General features: G+C 38.0%; 1 long non-coding RNA gene and 2 pseudogenes across 1 annotated transcript in view; all 3 read left to right on the forward strand.

The window, feature by feature from the left end:
- Positions 1 to 15,637, forward strand: part of LOC149047990 (uncharacterized) — an 80,479-nt gene that overhangs the window by 30,249 nt on the left and 34,593 nt on the right. The window lies entirely within an intron of this gene.
- LOC149047995 (uncharacterized) lies at positions 3,077 to 6,562 on the forward strand (annotated as a pseudogene).
- Positions 6,702 to 8,215, forward strand: LOC149047996 (spermatocyte protein spe-8-like; annotated as a pseudogene).

The raw sequence follows: 15,637 nt of genomic DNA on the forward strand, positions 1-15,637 counted from the left end.
TTGTGAGCCTATGCTTCCTTCAACTTCTCCTCAATTTTGCCTCTTTAGGATCATCTTCAAGCTTTCTTTTCTACCCCTTCAATTCAATGTTTTCATTTTGTAGTCTTACTCAGCCCAGTTCATTGTAATAATCTTAGAGCTCCAGCTTGAATATTTACCATTAGTCCACTGGGAAAGTAGCTTTTTTTAACCCATTGCTTGGTCACGCCTGAACCTGAACCCTTATTCCTGTTTTCAATAGTGGCGGCGTATCGGAGCACTTATTTCAAATACATTGCGGAAAGCTACAGAATTCACGGATTTTCCCTCTCGTGAACGACACCAAAACCTTGAAAACGGATAGAAAAGTGTGAATAATCTCTACTCGACTAGCTTACCTGCGATAGCTTCCTCTGTGGCTGTGAAATATAAAACAAACACGAGAAAAATTGTCCAACGCATCTTCGCAAAGAATTTGACTCCAGCCTTGAAGAGTGAGCTTCAAATATTAAACTTAACCTCTTTGAGGTAATTCTACTTCTTCACTTCTCTACAGATCCACGCTTCGACCTCGGCGAGGGTTTTTGAGCTCTGATTTCACACATAGATCTTCACTTTGTAATATGATTACAAATTTAATCCGCAAAATCCGCAAATCTGTTGCCCTCAAGGGGTCACAGCGACAAAACCGGAAAGGCGGCGCATTGTTTACGCTCGAAAGTATGAGCCGGGTGTGTTGTAGTCATACATCATGATCGATCACTGTCTGAAGGCAGCAAATTGTAGGGCTGCAAGTGCGGTACATGTTACTGAGAGGACATTCGCTTGTCATAAACAACCTGGAAAATGCACCTTGGTGGCGCTGAGAAATATTTTAATGGCGAAAGAACAATGCAGAGTGGTTTTAACACAATGCAATCCTCGAACGGGACGTGCTTTCCGCTTTGCCACTTCGTACAAGAGCTAAGTAACAGGTTTTCGGACACTGAATTTTCATGAATAGCGTAGAACGGCTTCCAGGTTCTTTCTTCCATAGTTTGCCTGTTTGAAATTGTCACTCTTGCTCTGTAAGCAATTTCGTAAATGTCGCAAGCTATTAAACCTTAGACCTGGGGGGGTGTTTCTCCTGTTCTTCTCTTAATGGGTCATAAATCGTCTTTAATTCGACAGTTGACGGAGTTGAAACAAGCCATCTAAGACATCAGCTAAACGCAACTTTTGGCGTTCCTCCTCGCGATAGTTGAGAGTAAAATTTAATTGAATAGCGATTAGATGAAAGATCACTACACTTTTGAGTTACCAGCCATTCGCATTTTTTAATGTTAGTCTTTATTCAGAAGGTCAGAGGTATCTTTTTCCAACATTCCCTTCACTGTGTTCATCCTCCACCGATATGTTACGAACTCGCATGATAACCGGTTTCCAAATGGCTTGAAGAAGCACTGCGTGTTTTGTCAGAGTCGCATCCCATAAAATCTTAATTTTGTTAAATTTTCTCTGGCTGTGTACATAATAAACTTCGATGATCTTAGTCCTCATAAAATATATAGTTCGCTGTAAAAATATGTTTTTGAATGAAAAGTGAGACCACTAGTCCCTTACAAATCAGTTATGTTTTACTCTCAAGGTATCAAAAATGACAAATGTAACCAATGTTATTTAGCAACTTTCAGGGCTATTGCTAATGGGTAAAGTATCATAATCAAGTGTTAGAAAAGAGAGGAATATTTCAGCGGTTAATTTATTGAGCTTTCCTCCGGACGGAACTCGCACTGATTGTCAGTGTTGCTTACGAACTCTCTTATCGTTAGGTGGTCTTTATCCCAGATTAAGGAATTTTTTCTGCATCCTCGGCGTTTCCGTTTCTAACAGTTTTGGTACTTGATGGAGGAAAAAAAGCCCCCGATTATCATTAGCACTGTGTTAACTTTGGAGTCAGGGTAACGAAGACGTTCACAACGCCAACTTAAGCATAGGCCTCTTTTTTTTTAACAATTTTTGAGAATCGTAATGGTATACTATGTTGATAAAGAGAAAAATGATTTTAAAAGTTCTAATTTTAAGGAGAGGTTCATTATAATAGTAGCTTTGTGAGATTACATTTGTTTATTTATCACATCACTTTGAAATCAGTGGTGATCCTTGCCTTCCTGTGGCAATCTACATCTGTTTGGCTTATAGCAGTGCAATTTTGCGCACGAATCGCTCTATTTTGCGTTTTAATCGCATGCCTTTTCCAGCCATTGAAAATGGAACACTAAAAAATTAGCAATCAGAATTCATGGCTTGCTTAAAGTAACCAAATAGGTTGCAGCAAAATGAAAATGAAAGACTCGACAAGCCATTTTGTGGCGAATTGTGCAACTCTTGTCGCAAAATCGTTCTTTAAAAAAAGATGAAAAGTCTTACCCTTAAATTAAAAATCACTCGATCTTGCAGTCGAGATCTTTTTTTTGTTTGAAATGTGCGTGCTATTTTCATGAAAGAGATGTTTTGTTGTTTGGTTTGATTTTAAAAGAGGTGGATAGCTGATATGTCTCATTTACGCTAGGAAAAACTTTATATTGGTTTAGTTTTCATCCTTTACGCAGCCTTTAGCAAAAATGAGGAGTTCTTTAGGAGTGTACAAACTTGGTAAACTAACCGACTTGAGCTTTTCGACCGAGGGCTAACGAGAAAACAAGAATTTTTTTCATTTTTAGTAAATTTCTCAGATGTCTGTTAGGATATTGTCCACTTAGTCAACAACCTGAACTATTTAAGATAAGAGATTCCTCAGATATTTTCAGTGACCTGAACTACTTCATTTAAAGCAAAAGAGAATTGAGACCAGTCAGAAACAGCAACGCCAGGGCCTCTTTCTTCGTAACTGAAAAGCATTGCAGCAAGAGATACAGTCGAAACTGTATCAAGTGGCACCTTAGTAAGCGGTCACCCTGTATATATCAGCGGTCGCTTTTCAAAGTCCCGAAATTGCTACCTTTAATTATTGAAATTTTCACCTTTGACTGATTCCCAACAGCCTCTTTGTATTGTCCTCCACCTGAGAACCTGGCTGCGAGATAATCCTTACAACAAGGCTGCCATTTAAAGTAGGATGTCATCTAAGAGAAACTTTTGCGACCATTGTAAGGAATTTGTAACGTTGAGAACTTACAGGCTTCACACTCATCTATATTCGATCAGAGCTAGCGAAGCAGTATATTCTTCGGAAGAGGAGGAAATTTCGCGTGATGATTCCGAAGATTTTCATGTTGAGCACCTGGCCACTGGCGAGGCGGCGGGCGCAGCAGAGGCTATCGATGGTCAAGGAAACGAGACAACATTTTTAGGTACAAAGAGATTTTTTTACGTTTTGGGGGTCAGTGGGAGTTTCTGTGATCAGCCGTCATTTTATTAGATTGTATTTGTTGTAGTTCAAGTTTACTTTCCTTTGTTTCAAACCCATTATCATAGACTACCATACCCATAGACAAAGGAAAATAAAATTTGAACCAAGGATAAAATTGAACCACAACAAATATATCGTTGTTTCAATGTGTTTTTTAATTACCACTGATTGTAATTGATCATGACTACTGTATCATTGATTTTCATCAATTATGACTGATTACCATCAATTATCATCAATTAGCTTTTCATAGGCTTTCATCAAAAAAGGGTACTTCTCTAGGCTGGCTAAATGAAAGAAATTATGAACGTAATAACTGCTACTCCAATTAAAGCTACTTTAAGCCTGGTGCCAGTCATTCAGTCAAATGGTATAAAAGCTGCTAGGATTGGTGATTGATATTCTACAATAGCTGTACTGCACTTCGAAAAACCTCTTGAAAGAGAGTTGCTTTTCAGCTTGATTTATGTAATGCCTTGAGAAACTACTTCCAGTCATGTTTAATCAAAACAATTTCATGGCACTTTGCCATTTATAATTACCAGTAGCAAGGCAAAAAAAAACAAAGAGATCGCTCATCACATTTTGTGTTGATGAGCTAAAATTGGTAACTCAGACAGCTGGAAGCAACATGGGGTTTTTTGGGACAGCATTTGAAAGTCTAAGATGTCCATATGCAAGCTCTACTTCCCTCCACCCTCCATACCTTAGAGTGCTTGCTCACTGGCTACCCCTTTAGGATCCTCAACCTTATTAGAACAAAGTAAAATGATACTTGAAATGGTTTATTAAAATAAAACGCAATATTTCCTTACAGGACCTTCAGGCACAAATGTCCAAGAACTAGAAGAGGAGGATGCATTGTTAGTGCATGATATTTTGTCCTCTGAAATTGATGCTGACATGCTTTACCATGAAAGGATGGGACCAGAACTAACTCATCAAGTATGGAATCTTGATGATGACGATATTGACACAGATTTTCCAACTATTCCTGGACAGCTTCCTTCAGTCGATTTCAATCCTGCTCAAGGATTACGAGAGAGTATGAATAGCATTATTCGTTGGATTTTACTTTTCTTGTGCTTGTGGTCTTCCTTTTGTGTTATTTCAGATAATGCTCTAGAAATTCTTCTAGAATTTTTAAGAGCTGTTTTTGACAGTTTGGCAACAGTCATTCCTTCCATTGGAAGTTTTGCAGCATTATTCCCAAAATCCCTGCATTTATTAAAAAAACAACTTGGAATCGATAAAGATGAATTCATGAAGTATGTTGTGTGTCCAAAGTGTGGCACTTTGTACAACTTTGATGACTGTTATGCGTTCATGCTCAACGTGGACTGGTTTCAACCATTTAAGCATTCTTTGTATAGTGTTGGTGCTCTCTATATGGTCCTGATGAACCTACCATGATCGGAGAGGTTCAAGCCTGAAAATGTTTTATTAGTGGGCATAATTCCTGGTCCACATGAGCCAAAGCTAACCATCAATTCTTACCTGGAACCCCTTGTTGCTGAGCTAAACCTGTTGTGGAAAGATGGCATCACAGTGAGGGACCATGGAGCTTTGACTGGTGAAGTCTACCATGCTGCTCTCCTCTGTGTTGGTTGTGATGTGCCAGCTGCAAGGAAAGTGTGTGGTTTTACAGGGCATGCATCGTGCAAAGGCTGTTCAAAGTGCACAAGATATTTCCCTGGCTCAATGACAAGCAAAATTGATTTTTCAGGATTTGACTCACCTTCTCCTCCAAGAACCAACCATAAACACAGAGAAGAGGCACAAGAGATTTTGAACCAAACAAGTGCTGGACACCAGGCACTGGAACAGAAGTATGGGTCACGCTACAGTGAACTGATGTTACTACCCTACTTTGATTGTGTGCGATTCCATATAATAGACCCCATGCACAACCTATTTACAGGCACTGCTAAACATTTAATGAAGAACATTTGGTTGAACGGTGACAATCCATTGCTCAAAAAGAAGATTTATCTATCATTCAAGAAAAGTTGGACAAAATTAAAGCACCATCAGACATTGGTAGAATGCCAAGGAAAATTTTGAATAGCTATGGAGGTTTTACTGCCGATAAGTGGAAGACTTTTACAACACTTTTCTCCATTTATGCATTATATGACATTTTATCAAAAACCAGACTTAGAACTATGGCGACAATTTGTGTTAGCATGTACTTTTATTTGTTCTCCAGTGATAACTGAAGCAAGAGCCTTGCTTGCTCACTCTTTTTTACTTAATTTCTGTCAAGGACTTGAACAACTATATGGCAAACACTGTGTGACTCCTAACATGCATCTGCATACACATCTTATTGACTGCATCCTGGACAATGGCCCGGTCTATTCATTTTGGCTCTTCAGTTTTGAACGATATAATGGTATTATAGGAGAGTATGGAACAAATCAGAGGTCAGTTGAAATACAGCTAATGCGGAAGTTTACATCAAACCAATTTGTAAAGGACTTGCCATTGCCTAGAAAATTTCAGGAACATTTTAAGCAAGTAATGGAAAGACTTGTTTCTAGACAGACGGGCAGCTTACAAGAATACTCTTCAAACGAAGGAAACATTTCCAGAAATGTAATCACACTGAGCATTCTTTCTATTGGACCTGTGCAGAAAGGTCCCACATGGTCAGCTGAGGATTCATCATTTGTTTGTTGTGGGCCTCATTACAGAGATTTCCTGGGTGAGGAGTCTCTCCCATATTTAAAAGAGTGCTACAGTAACATATTTGATAATGACATTACTGGTCATTTCAATAGATATGCTGTTTGTAAATATTCTGGAGAAAGATATGGCTCAAGCTTAACACGAGGAGACAGATCATCTTATATTCTTGCAAGGTGGTGTACTTTGGGAGGAAAAATTGACACAAGTGGAGGTGATCTCAGGCCTGGTGTCATTGAGTTTTTTATGGAGCAGATCATCATAATCAATGGGCAATCAGTTCGTTGCCTATTAGCTGTTGTGCGCTGGTTCCAGTCCCATCCCTCACGGCACTTGCTAGGTGCTCCAGTGGAGTTGTGGTGCAAGAATCTCTTTGAATTAGAAGGAGCAGCTACTTTTGTTCCAGTTAAGAGATTACATGGAAGGTTTGTTCCAGTATTTGACGTTATTCAACAAGAGCATGTGTTAGTAGTTTGTCCTTTACAGCGCAAACTACATGGTTAAGATGTGTCCATGAAAGAGTGATTTCATTTAACCTGAAAAACAACATCTAACAATAAATACTAAATAGTCAAATTGATCAAGAGAAAACAATATATGGAATCTGTAGTTGTCAATTGTATCTATTTTAGAAGAAACTGATATGAATATTTTACTGTTAAAGTAAAATCACCCTAACTCTCAGATGTACTATTATTTTTGCAGCAAGCAAGCATTCACCATTGCAATTTAACGGGAATGAATGACAAACATGAAATTTTCCAGACTTGTTTCACCATTTAAATGATACAAAAATATTTTTTAGCAACCTTTCACTTTTTTGAAAAATATTGCTGTTTTTTTTTCACTGTTAATTTTCATTTCATAGGATAATAATTATAGAGCTAGTAGACAGTAGTAGATCAGATGTTAATTGTCTCAACATTAATGAGCATGTATATGTTGAAGTCTCATCCCTGACCTCTCAAATGGTGAGATAACCATGTACAACTATTTCCATCACCCTATTTCCACCCTGAAATCTATTAAGATCAACTGAACTTACTATTAGACATACTGGTGACGAGTATTTGTGACAATGTGCATGGCTTATTGAGTTGTGGTAAGAGCATAATTTTAAAAATCATAACTGGCAAGCAAAGCCAACCCAGCATAGAATAGCTGTTTCTTGTATTTTCTAAAGCCCCTACAGGCTTACCATAAGCTTAAGGTATTAAATAAGTCCTAAAAACAGCCTAATATATCATATTTTGTTGCTATTTCATTCAGTCTAGGCCAATAGATGAATCAAACCAGGTGAAGGAAAAAAAGCAGGCACCTGGTGTTTTTTCTTCTGACCTACCACTTACACATGTAAACAGAAATCATCTCAGCAATGTTAAAGATCTCAAGAGTTCTGCAAACCAACCACTGCTACTGGGATGTGGGGTCTTTGGAAGATGCTATAAAATGTATTACAGAGGGATGTCAGTTGCTGTCAAACAATTTAACAAGCATCTCTCATCAGAGTTCGATGTTATTAAAGAAGCATCACTGATGAAACAGTTGGATCACCCCTGTTTCCCCTTTGTTTATGGTATTTGTACAGAAAGCAAACCTTATCTGTTAGTAATGCAGTTTTGCAGTGTGGAGGGAAAAGCATACACCCTTCACAGAGCATTACAGAGCCATACCTTGTTATTAAAAAATCAAGAGTGGTTTGATGTCATTTTGCAGCTTCTGGAAGCTTTCAAACTGTTACACAGCAGTTGCCTGATTCATCAGGATATTAAAGGTGACAACATCTTGATTACTTATAACAATACATTATGTTTGTGCCAATAATAATTGATTTTGGAAAGTGTATTAGAAAACTGGATGCTTGTAAAAAAGTTTTGTCCAAAGAAAAACAAGAGGCATACAAACAAAAATACAAACACATTGCCCCTGAAGTTGTGGCAGGCACTCATCTACCATCATATGCTAGTGATGTTTATTCCCTTGGCCTCCTGTTGGGGCAGATTGCAACCAAGATTGGATGCAAGTCCCTTCTGTCTCTCAGTAAACACTGCTTAGGGAATAACCCACAGGCCAGGGCTTCATTAGATTACCTCATGGTAAACATTCTGTCATTACAGACATAATTTTAAGATCTTGGTATCAAATTTCAAACTTCATATCTACGTTGTTAATGTATAATTATAGTGATAGCAAATTAATCATAATAGTAAATTTATATAGTGCTGATACTATAAAATAATATTCGAAAGCGCTCAACAATAAGAGAAAAATTAAAATAAGATTAAAATGAAATATCCAAAGTATTGTTCATAAATTAAATTTAAAATTAAAACTCTACAAGTGCTTTATAATTTTTTATTTGTCTGTATCACAAGAAAGCATAGCCAACAGTAAAACAGCATGGAATAACCCAGAGATACATAAGGTGGCTCCATCTTGTGTTACAATAATATTATGTATTGATAAGGAGATTCTTCTGTAAGGATACCAATACAATCTTCTTAGTGTGTCATTAAGGATACCAACATTTTACTTATCATTTGAATTAAGGTGGCTGTTACTTGTGTTACATGTAGTTTAGGAGATTCATAACAAAGGATAACTGCATATCTTTTTCTTGTGTTAGTATTTTGGTTTTGGAGTTCTATCATTAGGGATACCAACCTTTTTTTACTTATCATTTGATTTAAGGTGGCTCTTTCTTTTGTTATAATTAAGTATAGGGGATTCATCACTAAGGATACCGACATATTTGTACTTTTCAATAACCTCTTTATCTGCATTAGCTATTGCCTTAGCGACATCAACACACCTTATTTGATGAGATATCATAGCAGCCTGGGAATAAGTAGTAAGTTCAGACAGTCAAATCAACAAATCAGTGTGGCTACCTTTTAAAAATTAACCTGCACTAAACTTTGTAACACAGAAATTGGTATCATTTATACAAAAAGCCACTACAGTAGCCTAATTCTAAAGCGAATAATAATTTTTCAATTCTTTAGTCATGGTTTCACATTTCAAAGTATGTGGAAGCTTGTAGTTGCCCAGATGTTTCATCTTTAGGCAGCACACCAGGACAGATGTGTCATCTGTTAAGTTAGCAGAAACCTACTATGTAATGTGAGACTGAATATGGATTTAAAAAGCAATATGATTGCTAGAAATGTACCCTTTTCCAGACTTCTCACTGTGGAAAATTTGCATGATGTCAGCAAGAAATTAAATTCAAAGAGTTGTTGGGTAAACTGCAAAATTTCTAACTCCAATTCACAAGCCAGTTCTCATTGCAGAGTATGTGGAAGCTTGTAGCTGCCCAGATGTTTCATCTTTAGGCAGTGCACCAACAATGGGACAGGACAGATGCGTCATCTGTTAAGTTAGCAGAAGCCTACTCTGTACTGTGAATCTATTACAAATACTATGCACTTTGTCTATGCATGTTGATTATGGAACCACAGCTCATTTTTCCAATGAATGTTGTGGTTAAATAATCTCCCTTAGTGGTCTTTTTTTTTTTTAGAAAACCAGCTCTGGACCAGTAAATACAGTGGGTTCTACCTTTTAGATATTTATTGAAAGCAAGAAAAATGACATAATTTTACTCGATTGGAAAAGTAGAGTAGCAAGGTGTAATAAATTGAGGTGGCTCTTTCTTGTCTTACGAATTTGTTTTTTAATTAGGAGATTCATCACAAATGATATCAACACAATTTTTTTGTGTTACAATTTTGGTTTGGGATTTGTATCACTAGGGATACCAACATTTTTCCGTGTCATTTGAATTAAGGTAGCTTTTCCTTGTATGACAATTTAGTTTAACACACTAAGGATACCAACATCTTTTTAGCTTTTCTTTTACCTAATTTATTTTTGCCTATTTAACAAGATATCAAAGCAGCCTGAGAATAAGTACAAAGTGTGAACAGAAATTACAGATATATTATTATTACATACATTACAAATCAGAGGCTCAAAATGGAAATTACAACAAAATAATACCTGTATTAATTCCAATCTTTGTAAAAATAAATCTAAATGCTCTCGGGGGGGGGGGGGGGATGTTCATCCACCCCATGACATGTGTTTACTATTTACACCTCTTGTAGTTTGCCATAATAGACAGATTCAGCTAACGTGTTGACATCCTTGTTGCCACCCAATTCAGACCATGAAATAAATCATTTGGAAGGTTACAACTGTGCAATTTGTCATGCAACTGATTCTATGGGGGTATGTACGAACAGAACAATTGTAATCTCGTAAATGATTCATCACATGATTTGAATTGGATGTAATACAAGGATGTAAACCCTTTAGCTGAATCCATCTATTGCAAATTCTTGTTTCTTTGAAGAGCCCATTTTTCAGTCGCATGCGTTGACTTCATTTTGACGCAAACCATCATGCTTTTGATATGTAAACAGAATTGTTCTTGTGTTATAGTTTGTATCATAACAATGTCAACTACAACCCCCACTTAGCACAACTTCTAAAAAATTCCCCTAAGAGTCTCCGTGCAAAAAAAAAATGCCAAAAATCAACTAAGCCCCAGTGGTGAAAGAAATCTAAATGAATGAGTACCACTAAAATTATGAGAGTGTGTACAATGTGCGAGGCATGCAAACCAGGATCCCTAACCCCAATGAAAAGGCTAACCGTAAGCTAACTTAGGCAGACCAGAGTTCCACTTAGACTAAACAGAGCGCTATTTAGACTAACCAAAGTTTAGTTTAAGCCAACCGGAATGATTCGCAAGCTATGCGAGTCAGAAACCCTAGTCCCTAGGGCTAGCCGCAAGCTATGCCAACCAACCGGGGTGCTTTTTTGGATTAACCGATGCGTTATTTAGGCAAACCTAATCATGTTTCGGGTCAATCTGATCGAATAACCTAAATGTCACAAGTAAAATCGGTATCCAGTTACCTCGCCACCAAGCAGACTCGCCACCAGCGAACTCGCCACCAAGGAAAGATCTCACCACCAACATACTCGCCACCAAGCGAAGTCTTCTCGCCACCAACCACCAGTAAAGAGATTAGTCGAGGAGAGTAGGATGTTCGGCTGATAAGTTTGTTCGCTTGTTTGTACTCAAACTTTATAAACGTATGTTGTCGAAAGCACGTTCGAAACCGATAAGTTTGTTCGCTTGTCTGTACTCAAACTTTATAAATAATCTAATCCGATCATCTGATCTCGCTCTCGCTTACGAATACGACACGATTACGAATACGATAAGCTCTTCATCATTCTTCGTTATGTCTTCAACTGACAATTGCATCGTCTGCAAAGAAAAATGTAGACCGAGACAAGAAGCCCTTCAGTGCGATGGCTGCAATCTATTGAACCATAGAACCTGCAACACCGGTGTATTCTAGTTTATCTCTTTATTGGTGGTTGGTGGCGAGAAGACTTCGCTCGGTGGCGAGTACGTTGGTGGCGAGATCGTTCCTTGGTGGCGAGTTCGCTGGTGGCGAGTCTCCCTGGTGGCGAGGTACCGTCATTATTGGTTAGTTATGTCTGATTTATTATTTATTTATTATGTCTGATTTATGTCTGATTTATTAGGCGTAACTGAGCCTTGTGCTACACCCAATTTATGTTGGTTGATTTTGGTTGGAAGGATGAGAGAAGAGACAGGTTTTAAGACTTATCTTTGACTTTTTGGATATTCAATTAAGCCTTGCCTGGGATCTCCATGTACCTTCTTGGGTTTACAGAGCCCGCAGTCACCCGGCCATTTGCTCTCTTTGCAAGATTTCTTGTTGCACGCGTTATAAGAAAATTTCTTGCACATCACTTCAAAGTCAGTGAAAAGTCAGGGAATTTTACCTTCAGTTTGCCGCATGAGTTTTATTAGGATTTTTTGCATCGAAAAGGCAATTTTGTTTCAAAATTACATGTAAAGCATCTTTATTTTTGTTGATTCACGGCCACAATACTCATCCTGCGGGGTCAGCGAAAATCGCTTTTCAGTTAGTGAAAAGTCGGTATTTCTTTTTATTCCGGTGGGTGTGGACCCTTTGCGAGGTTTTGAGTAGTTTTGTGAACGAACCACAGTTTGTAATCGTTAATATATGATTTGTTAATGTTTTGGATTGAAACGGTAATGAGATAATTTCAAAATAGGACGTATAAATATGAGAATAACGGTTGTAAATTCATCGAAGATGACCATATTTGCATAGATGGCAAATGTGAGATTACACGCGCAAATTTGTTGGTTTGATAGTAATACAAATTTAGTGTATATGAGCATATTTGCTCCTTTAGCAAAACATGAATAAAACACGTGCAAATGTTTTTATTTGAAGCCTCGACAACGTTTGTAAAACAATGATGCAAACAAATGGATTTACACCATATTTGCCTACATTTTGTGCTGTAAGCAAACTTAATACTTTGCAAATAGAGCAAATCTGTATAAATGTAAGTCAAATTTGTTGATTTGCGGAGGTATCAAAAACAAAGCAAAGATAAAGTAGATATCATATTTACTTCACATTTGCACGCAAATACAACGGGAATAAATATCTGTATTTGCATCATCATTGCTTTCATTGCGAATTTAGGTCAAATCTGGAGGCCTAAATTTGCATCATATTTACTTCAGTTGCAAATCTGTTTAAATCCAATTTTTCGTGCAGTGTTTGTAGACGACAGCAAAAGCGCCGTTACCAAGTCGCTGTTGGATATTCACTATTTTCTCACCTACTTGAAGCCTTGTTGGAAGGTTAGTTTGGGCCATTTGAAAGTCGCTTCGCAGAAGTTACCTAGCTATGCAGACACAAAATGTAAATGATAGTCACAGCTTCGATTGACGCTGGATCGTTTTCCAGGAAAAGCAAAGTAAGTCCGTTAGGGCTTCCCTAATGCGAGCTCAGTAGCGTGCATTGCGGCCTTTTGTGATGTTTTATTTCCGGTTATGAAGGTACTGGTTGAACCCCATAACTTGAGCGGGTTGACAAATATCAGTAGTGTAGGAATTGGCGGGACGAGATCAATTACCAACTCATATGCTACGTTCCTGGTGTTGGTTATCATTTTTCGGTTTAAATTCAAGTGCGTTTAAATATTCACATAATCGAACGAAACAGGAAAAAATCGACTTTCTGTGACATTCTCGGAAAAACGGGAAGTTTGAACATGTCTATCGTTTTTCAGGTCATATAATAGCTGCATGATTTTTTCCACCAATCAGACGTCACATTTAGCTTAACAATTTTGAAATTTTTCAGTGAAACTTTTATTTATTTCACAGTGTGAAGATTTTGGGTATATTGGATCTAAAAAATCTCTTATAATATTATTGCATATGTATCGCAATGATGAAATTCATGAAGAATTTAAAACACTTGGTGATGTTGTAATAAAATATGTGGTTTTTGTTCATCGTGGTGTAAGTTAGGAGATGAACTTTACTCGTTTGTCTCACGATGGAGTCACTTTGGATGTTGATCACGACGTTTCGACTGCAATACTGCTAGTCTTCATCACCGCATTGCATTATTCCCAAGACTTTGGAATAATTACCAAGTAGTTGTTGAAGAGAGTAACAGAATGGGCAGGCAAGTATTTTACTTATGAAAAATAATACTATCCTGTCCCTCACACCAGCACGGAGTTTGCAAATGTCAACTTTATGCCACCTCTACCTTCAGAAGAGATCAACCTCAAGACTCAAAGTGCTATGATAGAATTTGTGGAGAAGTATCGTCCGCTGAGGCAATGGACAGTTCGGGAGGAAACTACCAAGGACAAGGCAGGGGCTTTACCACTGGCCGTCTACACGAGGAAACAAGATTCCACCAAAGTGGACTTATAGGCAGAACTAGGGAACGATTTTAACTCTGGAGATCAGCCAGTAGGGCTCAATAGCGACAAAGGAGCCGTTCTAGTGATTTCGGAAGGTGGGAATGTGACAGATGTGATATGTGTTGACGACTGTGTCGTTGAAGTGGCAGTTATTAAGTTGCGAACATATGCAGACGAATATGACTCGCACTCACAAAACGACTCTTCTGACCGATAGGATGAAGATGTTACCCAAATTACGGTTTCTAGATCCAGGCGGTCAATTCGCGCCCATTTTCGCTGGGATTTCTAAGGTACGCCTACAGTAGATATCTCTAATAACCTAATTGAAAAGTAGACAAAAGAGTATTCCTTTCCGATCATTTTATCGGAGTCAATCGCAATCGACGCATTGTAAAACAAAACGTAAAACCGATGTATTGTGCGTGAGGACTCTTCACAAGTTTGTTGTCTTTCCAATCATCTTCTTTGCAACATTTTGACCGGCTTAGTGGTTGGAAAGGAATGTTTCAATGTTGCGCGCGGGCAGCAGAAGTTTGTATGCAGAAGAGACGTAACTTATTTAAACACCCTTGAAACAAAGACTGAAAGTCACTTGGAAGATCTTGGAATTATTTTACTTCAGAAGGAGTTCTTATTACATTAATTCTCGACTTAATTTTCGATTTTACTCTATATGTGTCTTTTTAGTCAAATATAGGGTCTGAAAGTAATAATTAACTCGCCAAGTTAATTATCAACAATCATTTGACTGACAACTGACAACTGACTTGAAATCTAACTGAGAACTGATAAATGACCGAAATTTTAACTGACAACTGACATTTGTACCCCCAATCCAGACCCTCCTAGCAGTATTGCAGTCGAAACGTTGCGATCAACATCCAAAGTGACTTATTACAAAATTAATCACACAACGTTTCGACACTCCTCTCTTGTTCCTTCATCAGGGGTGATCTAAACGCTGCAACAGGAGGTCCTTTTATGCGCTCACTAATTAGCTGTCCTTTTTTGTTACGAGGTGTAAAATAGGCGTCAGGAAGTAAACCGTCATCATCACGATTTAAAGGAGCGTAGGCGGAGTTGATATGCCAGGCTTCCAAACAAGGGCGCTGGTGGTGATAATTATTTTTAGACTTATCCCACCTTATACCACAGCTCTTTCAAACGTGTACCAAACTAATTTTTGGTCAGTCCGATATACTCGTTATTATAGTCATTGCACGGAATAGAATATATTAAATAGCGTCGGTTCGTTGTTCTTTCGTGACAGGATCCTTAGGTTTGGCAAAAATATGCCCAAAGTCTGAAAAGGTTTTTTAGCACCTTTGACGCTGTGACTATTCAAAATTCTCTTGATAGGTTCCGTAACACCCTGAATCTAGGGAATAAGAGCAAACCAGTCGCTGGTTCCCTCTCATCAGGAGTGCTAATAGTTGTAACTGGTTTTCGGCAGTTACGGAGAAATGTTTTGGTGTTGCCATTCGCCTTTAGGACATTAGAGGCATATTTCCTCTCCTTCGAATCGAGTGAAGATGGTAGACAGTCAGCCCTCCTGAGTAAAGTTTTGGCTACAAACTTTTTATGGCAAATGGGGTAGTGAGGATTGAAGGCGAAGTATTTGTCGGTGTGGGTAGGTTTACGATAGACACTTGTCTCTGAGTTCCCCTGATCCCCTCTGTACACATTTAAATCAAGAAATGTCTATAAATAGGCGAAGGATTGTGTAATTTATGAGAATGAATCCCTTAAGAATTCCAGGAA

The sequence above is a fragment of the Pocillopora damicornis genome, chromosome 3, assembly GCF_964200805.1.
Source record: "Pocillopora damicornis chromosome 3, jaPocDami1.2, whole genome shotgun sequence".
Lineage (NCBI taxonomy): Eukaryota > Metazoa > Cnidaria > Anthozoa > Scleractinia > Pocilloporidae > Pocillopora > Pocillopora damicornis.